Source organism: Calypte anna, chromosome 1 (genome assembly GCF_003957555.1).
Source record: "Calypte anna isolate BGI_N300 chromosome 1, bCalAnn1_v1.p, whole genome shotgun sequence".
NCBI lineage: Eukaryota > Metazoa > Chordata > Aves > Apodiformes > Trochilidae > Calypte > Calypte anna.
In genome coordinates, this window is record NC_044244.1 from 112,377,429 (window position 1) to 112,393,053 (window position 15,625).

At 40.7% G+C, this 15,625-nt stretch overlaps 1 protein-coding gene across 6 annotated transcripts in view; it reads right to left on the bottom strand.

Annotated features, from left to right (window-relative positions):
• Positions 1-15,625, bottom strand: part of KDM6A (lysine demethylase 6A) — a 161,009-nt gene that overhangs the window by 144,772 nt on the left and 612 nt on the right. The gene's annotated exons all lie outside the window — the stretch shown is intronic.

Sequence of the window (15,625 nt, forward strand, 5' to 3'; positions counted from 1 at the left end):
ATAAGCAAGGGAGCTTTAAGCTAACCAGATAAAGACAATTCATACAGATCTACAGCTTCATACAGAGACTTAAGTACAACTTCATGGGCCCTAACCCATTGCCACCTGGCAATGGAAACTTCACCTCTCATTTCATCTCAACCCCCCAAGCAAGAGCTGTGCAATAGTGTCTCCCTAGAGGCCTCCCTTTTCCAAAGCCAAGGGAACTTTTCGGGAAGTAGTACATGCAAAAAGGACCAATCAAAAGATACACAAATGCAAGAGTGGCTCTTTATAGTAAGAGCCAAAACTATTCAGAAGTAGTGATTTAATTCCCTTATCTGAATGAAAGGAAAGGCAGTATCACGGTTACCTGCCTTCCCATTTAGTGTCTGTTCTTTAATTCCTAAACAAAATGTGAATTTGTTCTACTTAAATGAATAACCAATTTAACAAGCAATACGATGTTGCATAAACATTGCATCATCTTATAAACACATCTGTTGTTTAATAATGTTCTTCTACCTGCCATCTAAGTACCACAAGTTATTCCTCCTACACTGCAAGTGCAATTTCCAATGTTTTGTCCAAACCAAGTTAAAAAACACGGAAAAACGCAGCAGTTTATAACTGAAATATAAGTGGATACAACAGCTGCAACAGAGTAAAGAACCTGCATAATTTGCAATTGACCTTATATTAACGGGGGAGAGGGGGAAGCTAGTCTGAAAAAGGTTTCTTTCTTTAAAAGCTATGACTTCAAAACAATTTTTAATCTACACAATATTTTGTCCAAAACAGAGTTGAATCCTGTACAATCATGGTACAGTTCAACATCCCATAGTTTTTCTGGTCATTTGAAATAACAAATAGCAAGATCACAGCGATCTGGGTTCTAACTAACATTACTTGCAACAGGGTTTTTGGTTGATCCTAATTTTTCATTCTTCAGAAACTGTGGAAGATACTGAAAGCTGAAATTAGTACAATTAGTGTCACAACACACAACCCCAGCTACAGACATCATCGCTGTTTTACAAAAATCAGCTCTACCACGTTCTGTCTGCTCATGCTCTTAGATAAGAAAAAAAGCCATATACTTTGGTTTAACTACAGCAACAGTAGAGAGCTCTAACAGGTTTTGATTCTGACACTGCACATAACAATGTAATGATGCTAAAAGATTAACTTCTGTCAGCATATGCTATGTGGAGATTGCTGAGGTAGAGAAAATGCCAGCACAGCGGAAGTACTGTCCAGCTGAGATCCACAAAAATATTCCCTGAATTTTACAGTACATTTGTTCTTAAACCCAGATACCTGTATGTACAGGAATTGGTAAGTACTACTCTCCACTATTTTTTTTTTTAACTTAGAAAAGGGAATCACTGGCAAACAGTCTGCTAAATGAAACAGGTAATCTGAGTTAATCATACGAGTTAATCAATTTAAGCAATGACATGACACAAATCTGGAAAGGTTCTCAAATACTAAAGAAAAATCATGAAAGTGAAGTCATCAGAGCAGAAGTGTGTTCCTTCTCCTTTCCAGCTGTCTGAAGCCTGACAGACCTTAAGCTAGTCTTTAATGAATAGCTTCAGTTTGTTTCATTTTTGAGCTCTGACTGTGTAAGTGAGGAAGCCCTGAGGAAAAAGTTGTGAAATGACCTGCAGCTGGAATTTGTTTTCCTGTTATAGCTGGTAAATCTGCATATCTGTTCACCCATTCCTCTTGAGACACACTTTCCTCCTGGAGTTAGGTAATTCCTGCCTACTTGTGTTGAAGATCCTTTAAAATGAGTTCTAATGCACTGGAACCAGTGCTGCATTATTAAGGAATCACGCATTGCTTAAAAAAATTAAAATCAAGGACAAATTAAAGTAACATCCAAATGCCATCAAGCTTTCTCTAGAAGATCCCTGCTGCTTGTCTGGACAATCTAATATATCTCTAATCAGTAAATACAGAAACTGAAGCAGAGCAGTCAGGCAAAACCCATACAGAGATTGGGAGGGGGCAGTTGGTGTTCTAGGCCTTCTCATGCAACACAGAAGTCCCAAGCTGCTGCTCAGTTCCACAGCTGCCACATGTTCAACGAGAGCTTCTTGAGCAAAATAAATGCCTTTACCCACTTCCACTTTCTTAGGAAGGTTACTTTCATCTAAAAATAATAAAAATCACCTTTTCCATCTCTCTGTGCAAGTGAGTAGCAAATACTCATCTGAAATGGAGGGCATAAACTATTCCATTCTTTAAAAGTACCAAGGACTTAGCTTAATTAGCAATTAAAAGTAAGTAGTACAAAAGATTCCTTTCTCACTGGATATAATGGAGTCATCATTGTTCTCAGATTTTTGGCCACAATGCAAGCAAACTCAAAGTTTGCAACTGGCATTACAGGAAAACATCCTATCATTCAAAAGAAAATAACTGCCAAAAGGAAAGAAAATCAAGTCATTAACTAATAAAGAAAAACACAACTTAAGATGCCAGTGTTTTTACTGGAAGGGAATAAATAGATTGCGATATTACAATTCCAGTTTTTCCATCATGCAGTTTGGAACACATCTACATTCACAGATTAACTGATGACAATCTTCAGGATAGGGCATCACAGTCTTATGCAATAACAATATCCCTACCACACATGATTATCTAAGGAGTCCTTATAGAGCCTTCCACAGAGCTCTTCCAACTGTCCCAAATACATTAATCTCCCCCCTACAACAGATTTCCACACTGCTACACAGCTTTTGCAGTGGTTTCCTCTTTTTGTTTAACAAAAGAAATGTCTCCTTTCCAGGTTCCATTCAACCACTAATACTTATTTCCACGTTATTTATATCAAATAAACTTTTAAAAATTGTTGTATTGACACAACACATAGAAAAAACTTCTCAGACAGCAAAGATGACAGTGTGCAACTAATCCCAGAAAACTGTCAAAACTAGTAAATTTTTAACACATGAACTTGCAATCTAACAAAACCTTTTAAGGACATTCTGCTCATTAGTTAACATGGACTCTGATGGTCTCTCGTCTCATTCTTCTTGGGCAACAAAAATTAACTCTGCTGGAAGCATAAGCATTTCTAGATTCTCCCTACATAAAGCCACAAGAGGCATTACAACCATTCTCAATTACTAGTTTTGTCCACCTAGTAAGTACAGTTAAGAAAAACTTTAACTTGCTAATTAAATTACATATGCACCTGTGCTGAAGGCATATTTGAGGATTTTCATAAAGATGCCAGAAGAGGCTGGCTCAGAAATGCATCTCTCCTATCATTAAATGCTTAAGAGTTTTGCTTTCATGCACAACCTTTTTTTTCTTTCATCAACTATTAAGCAAGAAAACAGGAGTATGTGCTGTTCTGATTCAAGATTAGCTGAACAGTTTTTAACTAGGGATTTTTTCAGAGAAGTGAAAGATACACTCATGCTTTCCTTTGAAGTAAGGAAGGAACAAATAAACACCCATTTCTTCTTAAAAACAAACAAAAAAACCCAAATCAAAACAAAACAAAAAAACCACTTTGGTTAATAAACAAGAAAGACCCTTAAATTTAATCTATTGATTTTTTTTTTACAGGTAACACCTCTAATCACAGTCCTTCCATGAGTTTTTTAGTCTCCCATGTCTGAAAGTTTATTATGCCCAAGTGTCACCAAAATCACGAAGGCTCTGCCCTTGCAAATATTAAACTCAGGAGAGTAAAAATACACAGGAAACACATTTCTGTGCACCTCACTAAAAGCTAAGAACACAGAGTTCAGAGAAACATGGTGTGTATAATCTCCTTTTGTAACTATATTTGTAATATGCCCAGAAGCTCCCATAAAGTTTAGCAACCAATCTATTCAATTTTTTACTTTTATATTCTTCCAAATATCATTTCACTTTTTCTTTCCTACCATAAATTGCTTATGACATGCTTTATGATGTTATATAATGGGTGTTCTCAATTTTTCTTTTCCTTCCACTTCATCTTGCACTCTGTCTACACTTCACTGCATTAAACTCCTATTCTGAAAAACTTCCCCAGAGGACTGCTTCCTTTCTTCTCCTCTACAAAATCAAATGGAGGCCTGATTTTCAGTAGGCATAGGTTCAAACATGATTCATGAAATACTCAACCTAGATCATTCAGCATCATTCCTTCATTGAGCCCTGTCCACAGTGACATAGAACAGCTTCATTAAAGACAGCTGTTTGCTTTTACAGTACTTGTTACATATATTCTAGCATTCTCTGCAGCTGCATATATGTTTAGATCTGAACCTGTCCTAAGTCTCTTAGGGGCATACTAACTTCAGGTCTTCCTTCAGAGAGAACAATGAAGCTCGGCCACTGTGCTCATTCCACCCCTCCTCTCCAAAAAAGAATAATAATCCTGGCAACTTTTACTTCCAAATGACATAATTCCATCCCCATAACAAAATAATGGAGCAAACCTTTTTGCAACAGCAATAGTTTTATAAATAATCCTTACAGAAACAGCACCATGCTAAGCAGGATCCACCCTAGCCTCCCAAATCTCTCAAAGTACCTGTTCAGCCTTCATTGAGCCTGAACAATGAACTGCATGTATTCAAAGATTCACAGAATACCAGGTTTGTAAAGACCTCAAAGATCATCTGGTCTGACCTCTCATGGCCAAAGGACAGTATAGACTAAATCACCCAGCACCCTGTCAAGCTGAATCTTTAACATATCCAATGTTGTGGGATCTGCCACTTCCCTGAGAGATTATTCCAATGTCTGACTGCTACCATTGTGAAAAATTTTCCTCTGGTGACCAATTACTATCACCCCAGAAATAACTTGCACCTTTTACCCCTTGCCTCTTCCATATGACTCCTTATAAAAAGTGAGTCTCCATCTACTTGTTAGCCACCACTGAAGTATTGGAACATGGTAATAAGGTCTCTCTTCCACTTTCTTTTCTCCAGGCTCTGTGGCCCTTCTCTGGACTCCCATCATTTTGTAAAGTGGGGTCCAAAACTGAACAGTGTTCCAGGTGCGGCCTGAAAAGCACCGACTAGAGTGGAACAATAACTTTTTTATCTTTGATGGCGATGCCACTGTTGATGCTATCCAGCACCCTGTTGGCCACTGCAGCACAGTGTTCACTTATATCGAGCTGCTTGTTCTCCTGGACACCCGGGTCCCTTTCCACAGAGCTGCTACCCAGACAGCCAGATCCCAGTCTGTGCTGCATTCCTGGATTATGTTTTCCAGGTGCAAGCCCTTTTGCTTGTCCCCACTGTACTCCATCATGTTCTTGCTAGCCCATTCTTCCAGACTACCCACACTTACTGCAGGGTGGGGTCTTCTTTCAAAAGTGTTCACTGGCACACTCAGTTTTGGTATCATCAACAAACTTTATCAAGGTACTCTTCATCCCCTCATCAAGATCTCTTACGAAGAGTTTAAACAGCATAGAGCCTAAATCCAGTCCCGAGGGGACCCTGTTTGTGACTGGTCACCAATATGAAAAGGTACTATTTACCACCATGCTCTGGGTCCAACCCATCAGCTAGTTCCCCATCCACTGTACAGTCCTCTTGTCCAGACTGTAATGCAGCAGTTTCTCTAGGAGGAGCCTGTGAGGAACCGCATTAAAAGCCTTCGTCTGACTTGACAGGCCCAGAAAATTTGTTTCATAACTTTTCCAGGGACTGAAGTAAGACTCATAAGCCTGTAGCTTTCTGGATTCTCCTTCAAGATCTTCTTGTAGATGGAGGTGACATTAACCTTCTTCCAAGTCTTCATAGACATCCTGTGATCTCTATGACTTCTCAAAGATTATGGAGTGACCTTGCAACATCAGCCAACTCTTGTAACACACTCAGGTGGATAACATCTGGGTCCATCTATTTGTAGGGGTCAAGTCCTTTAACAGTTCACATACCATGTCTCATTTCTTCCTTTGCTGACAACAAGACTGTGTTTGCACTAACCTGAACTTTTATTCACATCATCTGGGGCCCAACAGAGGTGAAAAAAGAGAACCTCTGCCTTTTAAGAGATGTTTGTGACTAATTCACCTCTCCTGTTTAACAGCAGGCCAGTATTTTCCTCTAGCTTCTGCTTGGTATTTACCTACCTGAAGAACTGTCTCTTGTACTTTTTGACATCTGTGGCCAATTTCAATTCAATAGGAGTTTTTGCTTTTCCAGCTGCATCTCTGCACACTCTGGCAACGTCCTTGTAGTTCCCAATGGGTATTTGTCTCCTTTTCCATCCCTGGTACGCTTCTCTTCTGCTCTTTAGCTGACTCAGAAGCTCACAGTTAAGCCATGGGAATCCACTGCTCCACCTACTTCCCTTACCTTTAATGGAGACGAACTGGCTTTGTGCTTCCAGAAGGGTGTTCTTGAAAAACTGCCAGCACTCACTAGCTCCTTTATGCTCCATGGAATCCATCCCAGGAGCTGAAGTCTACTCTTTTGAAATCCAAAACTTTGTCTTAGTACTAACCTTCAGTATTGGTTAGTTAAAACTAGGAAGTTTTACATTTTCACTACATTATTTTTGATCTGTATCAGTGCTCCAGCCCAATTCATCACACAAGCCCCCAGATGGTTTCCCTGGCACATGAATACTCAAAATTCTGTTACCTAGGAGAAAAATACGTAAACTGAGGCCTTGACTCCAATTCATTATTCTACTCTAGATTCTTGTGCAAGTTTTCAAATCATAAGTTAATGAAAACAGTGCTTAAAAGTTAACATGGCAACTACAATGGAAGTAAGGTAATGCTACAAAAAAATAAGAGACCCATTTCCTCCAATGGATCTTTTGACTAATGCTGAAAATGATACCCTGAAATTATTCAGAACTTTAAAATTCTCAAATTGCAAGCAGAAATTTAATGAAAAGCATATTCACAATTCATTCTGCTTCAGACTTTAATAACCAATCCATACAGAGAAGTGAATCATAAACCTCAAAATGCCACTGTGAGAAAAGGAAATGACTTAAAGCCATTTTAACAAACAACAATTAATTTAACAACATACCACAAAGGAAATTCATATGTAGATCTATAGTGTTCTGGCTGTAATTCATAACACACTTTTAGTCACTCCCTTTACTAAACTGTAAATGAGCTCTTCATTCTACATCTTAATTAAACAAGCTTCTTCGGTGAAGGCTATGTAGCAAATGCAAGAACCATTAAGGAGACTATTTTGTAAAAACAGCTGACAGTAATCCATGCATCCCCTCCTAAAATGAAAGTATCTGAGAAAGAATAATCAACTCCCAAACATGCTGAATAACATCCAATCCACTGCAAAATGTTGACAGAGGCTCATTTTTAAAATGTACCATTCAACAAACTTTATTTGGTCCACAAACAATCAAACGGCCCACACTACTTTTGACACAGTATCAATAAAACTATTCTTGAAAACAAGGTTTGAACAGACCAGTCTTGAAACAGACCAGTCTTGGTAACAGCCTTTCCACAAGAGGAATTACAGCTTCCAAAGCTATATCTTTAACTTGCCTACCTGGAAATCTGAAAACATAAAATATTACTTTCCCATGCTTTACAGAACTTTCTTGGCCCAACAAACTCAGATTAACCTATATCAAACACAGTTTCTCTCTTTTCTCATAACAAAAATGTTCTGTCATGTACCAGTGTTATCCTCTCAGGTACACCTATACAAATCCTGGGATCCTTCTGTAGGGCTCCACACAGGAACGCTTAGTTCCATTTTGTCTGGTTTTAACTACAAAGTATTATTCTAGTAAGCTAGATTAACACTGTTAGTATTTGTAACAAAGATGCTCAACTGGTCACCATAATGATATCTGGTTTAATGAGATCATTTCAATTTTTAATTAATTTTTAACTTACAATACAAATACAGCTACAGAACCTCACTGAGAAAGGAGATTAAAATTAAAAATAACTTACCTAAGTTGTACATTCAAAATACAACAGAGATGGGAAACTAAAGGACAGAGCATTGTATACATATACCTATATATGCATTCTGAGCGAGTATGATTAATGGCTTAGCTTCTGGGAGTTATCTGAGCCAATACTAAAAATTTGCTACCTACCTCAGATGCATATACACCTCAGGCTCACAACCCATCCCAGCAAAGTGTAAAGTCCTACACATGGGTTATTAGGGAAATCCCAAGCACATACAGAGAATGCACTGAAAACATGCCTGAGGAAAAGGACCTGGAGGTGTTAGTTGATGAGAAGCTCCACATGAGCTGGACGTGTACACTTGCAACCCAGAAAGCCAGCCATCTCCTGGGCTGCATAAAAAGAACTGATGCCAGCAGGCTGAGAGAAGCAATCCTCCCCCTCTGCTTTGCTTTCATGAAAAGCTACCTGGAGTACTGTGTCCAATTCTGGAGCCGCAAACACGAGAAAGACACAGAATTTTCCCATAGAGTCCAGAGGAGGGTCACAAAAACAATGGGAGGGCTGAAGCAATTCTACAAGAACAGGCTGAGAGAGTTGGGTTTGTTCAGCCTGGAAAAGGCTCTGGGGAAACATTATAGCAGCCTCCTAGCATCTAAAGGAAACAGGGAGAGGGATTTTTTTATGTGGGCATGTAGGGACAGAACAGGGGGTAACACTTTCAAACTGAAAGATGGTAGATTAAATATGAGGAAGGAACTCTTTCCTGTGAAGGTGGTGAGATAGTAGAATAGGTCACCCACAGAGGTTCTGGATGTGTTCCTAGAAGTGTCGACATCCAGGCTGGAAGGAGGTTTTGAGGAACCTGGTCTAGTGGAAGGTGTCCCTGCCCACAGCAGGGTGGCTGGAACAAGTTCCCTTTCAACCCAAACCATTCTAAGACACTATGATCTGCTCAATTTATTTCTGCAGAAGCTGACCTAAGCCCTTTACAGCACTAACCAGTTTTTACACATTTATTTTCATATTCTCAAACTACAAAAACACACATTTCCTTCCCTTTTTGTCTGTTGAAAATACTGCAAAATCCTTCCGAATATCCAAAAGTCACATCAGCTGAGAACAAAGAACAGTATTTGTTCACTAACAAGAGATCAACCTGAAGTATAACTCATGAATTTGTAAGGCTGGAAATGTAAGCTTACCTTCTCCACAGAATATAAGTTTGCCTGATTCTTAGTGGGATAAAGAACAATGGGCTACAGCATGTAATTCTGGCACTGGAAAATCTTGTAACTAATGTTAATCAGTATAAAATCACTTTATAGCCATACACATTTTCCATGACTCTCCTTAATTTTGTATCATCTTACATAATAAAATGAAATGGTTCTCCACACACAGAATTATCAAAGTATGAAACATCTACTCTTTTCTAAAATGGTACAAACATGGTATAGCTTTTAGGTGATGCTTTCAACACTTCAGATGGTATCAACATTTGTAGGTAGTCTTACCTCTATAATTATCAAAGTCTGCTCTACCTACTACAGCGAACAGCTATAAAGGCAGGCAAGAGGCAGAGAGTCATGCTTTTCGTGTGCAGAAAGCACACCATAATACTATGTATAGACAAAAGCTTTAGATTGCCAGCTTTACAGTTCCTGAGACTACCCATCAAGAAATCTGAAAGTCCACAAATATCATGAAGCACAAATGAATCAATGGAAGGATTTCAGTGGTTAAATTACTGCAATGGAACTGAAAGAAAACAATTGTTGCCCATCCTCACATCAGGTTTTCTTCACTTTCAAAAATCAAACAATTTATCAGAACCTTTGTTTCTCAGCTGCATACAGTATAATACACAAATACAATAAAATTTCTCTCTCTTCTTCATCCTGAACTGCTGCCCACCTAGTCTGTTTGATTACTAAGGCAGTGGAGCATGAATTATTTTAAATCTATGCATATGTATCACTTATAGATATGGTATCAGTTTAGTCTCCAGACTCAGCAGACCAGTACTTGGAAGCTACAGTACATTTATTCCACAAGACACATGAAAATCTCCTATAACTAAAAAAAAAAACCCAAAAACGCTTGTATTATATTCCCTATTAATAGTCTTCTGACATTAAACATAAAGCTTACTGAAATGCAAACACAAATATGCTAGCTGTCTGCAATGTTAACTACACTTACACAAAAGCACGTTGTTTGTAGTGATGAGGTCCACCCTTGCCTTTTCATTAACGTATTCAAATGACAAGCAACATTTGTAACTTCACTGATTTGCTTGCCTTCAGGAAGCAGTGACAATACTGTACTTTAAACTTAAGAAACAGAAATGCAGAACATTCAAGAATGTCTGTTTTGAGCAACAAAACCCACTATTTTAAAGAAATATGCCTTGAACACTCGTTTTTCAAGTACATGCCAAGGATCTCATGCTTAAATAAAATGTACTATATATTGTCCTTTTTCAAGAAAGCTTGTGTTTAACATCTGATTACATGTAAATATTGCAAACCTATAACTAAGTCTTTAAGTACAAGGATACATAAATATCACATAGACTGTAATTGTAATTTCTAAGTATAAACACTGTACAACCATGAACTCCAGAACATGTCATTTATTATACTGTCACTGGATCCAAGTAAACCCTACCCGATTAACATAAAGCCCAAATTCCATACATTGGAATACTGATCTTGAAAAATCTGTACATTAGTCCCAGTTATCCAGTAAACACTTAAAAATTTTACTTCAAATCTTTCAATTTCCAGATACCTTAAAAAAAAGCCAGAAAAACAGTTCTCCCCATAACACAATTTACAAAATGTTAACCAATTTCAACTTGTTCCACACTGACAGACAGTATTCTAGCCAATAAACAAATAATAAGAAATCCAGACTCCATTTTAAAAATATATAAAGGAACAGATCAGATATAAATTTGCAGCAATTACAGAGGCTGTATACTTCCTGGAATGCTTTACCAATGTCTGATGGTACCAATGTCCAGTTTCTCAATTCCCAGCACTGACATTATATAAGGCAAACACTGCAATTCTTTTTAAAGCAGTATTTCTTTGTTTTGATGAACATCAATTAAACCAAAATGTATCCAAAGTTATTAAAAAAAATAATTTTGCTACACTTAGACTGATCTGCTAAAATGTTTCCTGCCTAATTATTTTTCAAGCAGTCTGTTATAATTAAAACTAAGGATATTTAATTATAGATTAGTAGAAAGTTAAGATTAATGTCAACACTAAAGGGACAAAGTCAATACATACTAATTCACACTGTCCAGAAGTATTCTTAAACAAGCAACCCTACAATTATAAGAATGAAGAATACTGTGTACTTAGTTTGCATGCTTAGTAAAAGCACAGATTATCACTTCGTTTATTTTGTCAACACACATGGCCTTTACACAAAGGAAATACTGTTTTTTAAATCAGCTAGAAAACAAAAGGGCTGCAAAACCACAAGAGGTAACACAGAGACCCAAATTTTGCATCTTTCATGAAACTACTTCATCTCTCTTTAAATTGACTTCAACATCAATACTTTTAAATGGAAACATGCTTCACATTTTGTCTACAGGATATGGCAAACTGATTAAACTCGATGAACAGGAATTAATAAGCAACTTATATCCAATACATCAGAACAGCTACATCAAACTAAATCTGTATAGAAGCGAAATAATTATAGCTCGAAGTCACTGAATGTGAATGAAAGTCAACTTTGGCTAAAAACTGGAAGTACAGGGGGGATGAAGAGGGGGGGAAAGGAAGAGAGAAAGAAAAAGGAAATGCTTTGCAATTCATTTTCAATACAATGGATGTCCTCCCCCTCCCCCGCAGCAAGCTTAAAGCATCACCTCCTGCAAGAAAGTCTTCCTGGGAGAAAGAGACATCACCAAGATAATAGCAGGGGGGTGTTGATTGTTTTGGGGCTTTTTTGCTCCTTCATATTAACGTTCTCGTCAACTACAGAAACATAACAATGAGCATTTTCTCCTATACATGACTGGCAACATCGGATTTTCAGCATTTCAACCAGTTCAAAAGGTGTCCTCTTTTTCAATTCCCCTCCTCTCCTCCAAAACCATACTAATGCAAACTTTCCAAGCTCCTTTCCCGCAAAATAAATAAAAATTTTCTGCCAATAGAAAATGCTATTCTTTTGTCTCGCATAGTATGTGTACACCATTACAGGAAAGTTTGATTTCTTCTGGCTTATCACATATCCAATACATGGAGCAACAATACAATATTCCTGACCTTTAGTCTGTATCTTCAATAATTCATACAATTGTATAGATCTGATGTCTTATCTGCTCTTTTGATACGCCACAACCAGCAGCAAGACTCAAATTAGCTCACCATACTACAGCCATACATCGTACAAAGCAAAACTACCAGAAAAGGGGGATAGCATTGCAGACCTAGAGCATAAATAAAACCCATAACTATGTTAAAGATCCGGACATGAAGCTTCCTCCATCTCTACGAGATTCCAGATTTCTTCTCATTAAGCTTTGTCAGGGTGCTGCTTCAGACTTCCCACTGTAAGGGCTTAAAAGAAATTGCCTCATCGGCCTGCAAGTGGCTTGAGCCCGAGAAATGCCCTCAGCCCAGGGAATCCCAGTAAAAAACAGAGTAGCACCTCCTCCTACTGAGGCACCGAATTTAAGCCCACAACAGAATCCTCCTGCTGCACACTAAGTACCTGTGAGGATAACAAAGCAGTTCCCACAACACTTGCAACTCAGTACCTCGCCTCCCCCCTCCCAACAATCTTCTCAGAGGTGCACTTCCCCTACCACCTCACAGGTAACTAGGGAACACTGTCAGGTGCTGCTACAGCCTGCCTTCTTCCAAGGTTCAATAGCGGGTGCACTACTCTCACGTCGAGGGGAGTACCGACAGAATTTTTGCTTTGTGAAGGATTCCTCTGAAACATGACTCAATGCTTACTTCACCATATATACCTGCACATAGATCTCACATTACTTTATAATGCAATGGCTCATAGATTCTTAAATCAGACAGTTAGCATTTCATAATTATGGGGTCTAGGGTCTTTTGTTAGCTGTTCTTTCTGCATGCACAAAAGGAAAATTTTTTTTTTACTATACATTTGTAAAACATATTATAAAATGCACATACATATGGCCACACTTTCTGTTACAAAAATAGCTGTTACATGGAATTAAAGTGATACGCTGGATCGTACACTTCACACACAGAATAGGAACTGTTTCAGTAAAAAACACCTGAAGAATAACAACTTCTTATTTACCAGCAACTGAAGCACATACACATTCCCTGGAAGTAAAAAAATCACCAACAAAATTGAACCTGGTGGAGCCAAATAATTCCTCTCAAACATCTTTCACTGAGCATTTTAATCTATCGACTTCCTTAACAATCTGCTTTTCTCAAAGTCAAGTTTTATGAAGAACATGCATAATTTGTGTGCAATTCGTAAATGGCCAAAATTCTGTCCAAAACCAGAGATGAAATAGCAACCTGTTTGGTTTTTTTGGTGGTTTTTTTTTCAGCATCAGGTGTATAGATTCACACATTGATACAGCAGAACATACAATGGTACCTCTAAAAATACACTTCAAAACTATCAAAATGCCCCACAACTTCAGTTATCTGTCACAAGCTGTCTGTATATACTAAAAGCTCCACTAATATGCTGAATTGCTGCTGCCTGCATTACTTATTTTTACAGTACACAAAATAAAACAACCTAGCGATGTTATGCAACACACAATTTAACTACATACAAAGCTCTTATTCTGTATCTGGCATCCTTAAGCTCTATCCCATACATTATTCTCTCTAACATTTCTGATCAACAGAATTCAGAGAGCAGACATTAATTCTGATCCACTAACAGTTAACCCACATTATTTAACTGGTTTGATATGTCACTCCCCTATCTTTTTGATTTATCATACAGAGGACTTTTGTAAGTAACTATGAAAATCAAAGGGAAATCATGAGATTTTTTAAAATATAAGCACAAAGACAAAGCTTGCTTTGCCTTACATGCCTCCCCCCTCCCCCCACGTCCTACCACTGCGCTTTTTTTTAATCACGCCAGAAATAAACACCCAAACACAAGAAAGGGCCTAAACTACCAAATTCAACGTGGAGTTAGGTCTTCAGATCAACCAAGACCAGCAACAGAAAAGCACTCTTTACGTGAAACTGGAACAACAATAGGATGAACAAAGTGTCAAAGGCATCGCTTACTGACAGGAACAAGTCAGAAAGCAGGAACCAGAAAAACACAGTCCCCCGCTGCAGGCGTGTGGTATTTTGAACACAGTTCGACATATTCTGTTCCTCAAACGCTTTCTTCGCATTTAGTCTTTAAATACAAGTGGCATACACTCAGCCTGCACAGCCTTTGTCAATAGCTTACGGATAGGCAGCAGAACGTGCTACAGGTTGATAAGGACACCGGCGCTGCAAACGCCCAGCCTGCAGTAGGAAGCACCCAGAAATAACTTGCAATGCGCAGGAGAGTTTCCCTCAGTGTTCACCGGGGGCTTCGAGCTCGAGGCGACGTGTATACTCGTTCCCGGTGCTCGTTTCGTGTTTACCTCCCCCCGCCCCCCCCCGGCTTCTCTTTCTCCTCCCTGTCCGGCCATCTTGGGCCGACAGGAGCAGCCATTACTTAACTAAATGACAGGGCCAACAACTTTTCACAGAAACAAACATCTCTCTTAGAAGGCCGGGTAGGCTCCAAAAACCTGCGGGCCGTCCCGCTCTTTGCCAAGCCGCCCGGCGGCAGGGACAGCGCGGGACCCAGCGGGCGGGACAGTGCAGTCGGCGCGGACCTGGCACGCTAGATGCAGCCGGGCCCGGAGAGTAAACAAGTCACTCGGCGACGGGCTCCGGGGGCCGCTCAGCGCCGCGGCCGCCCCGCCGCGGCCCGGACTCTCCCGCTCCCTCCGCCGCCGGGTCGGCTCTCCGCCCCCCCCTCCCCAACCCCCCTCGGCGAGGCGCAACGGCCGCCGGGCAGGGCGCGCGCAGCCAACGGCCCCCGCCGCGCGGGGCGAAAATCACGAGGGAGGGTCCGGGGAGAGGCCAACGTCAGCAGCGCCTCGCGCGCGCCCTCCCCCACCCTCTCTCTCTTCCCCCCCCCCCACCCCCCTCCGCCTTTCGCCTCCTCCTCCTCCTCCTCGTCCTCCCTCCCGCGTCCCCTCCCCCGCTTCGCCGCTTGGCGTTTACTCCCCCGGGCCCGGGCTCCGGGCCCTGGAGCGCAGGCACTTTCCCGTTCTGGGCTGGACGGACCCCATCAAAAGTGTCTCCGGAGCAGAAGCCAGCCAAGGCCGCGCTCCCTTTGCCCCACGCCCGTCCCCCGCTTGACTTCCTCCCGCGCGGGGGTCCGCGCTGACGAGGCAGCGGAGGGGGGGGCTGGGAGGGGAAGGGGCAAAGGCGGCAGCGAGATGTGGGGAGACCGCGTCGGGGGGCGAGGCAGAGCGCCCTGCCGCTCGTGGGGACCCGATCCTGCCGATGTGGCGGTACCCTGCACGAACACACACTCGCACCCAGATGCACACTCGCGCGAACATACCGTGTGGACCCGGGGGACCGGAGGTGTGAGGGGGGGGGCAGCTGGGCCAAGCCGGCTGCCTCCCCTCCCCCTCTTCCACCCACCCCCCACCACCCCCCCAAACCCAGCTCCACATCCAGCCTCGCGCTT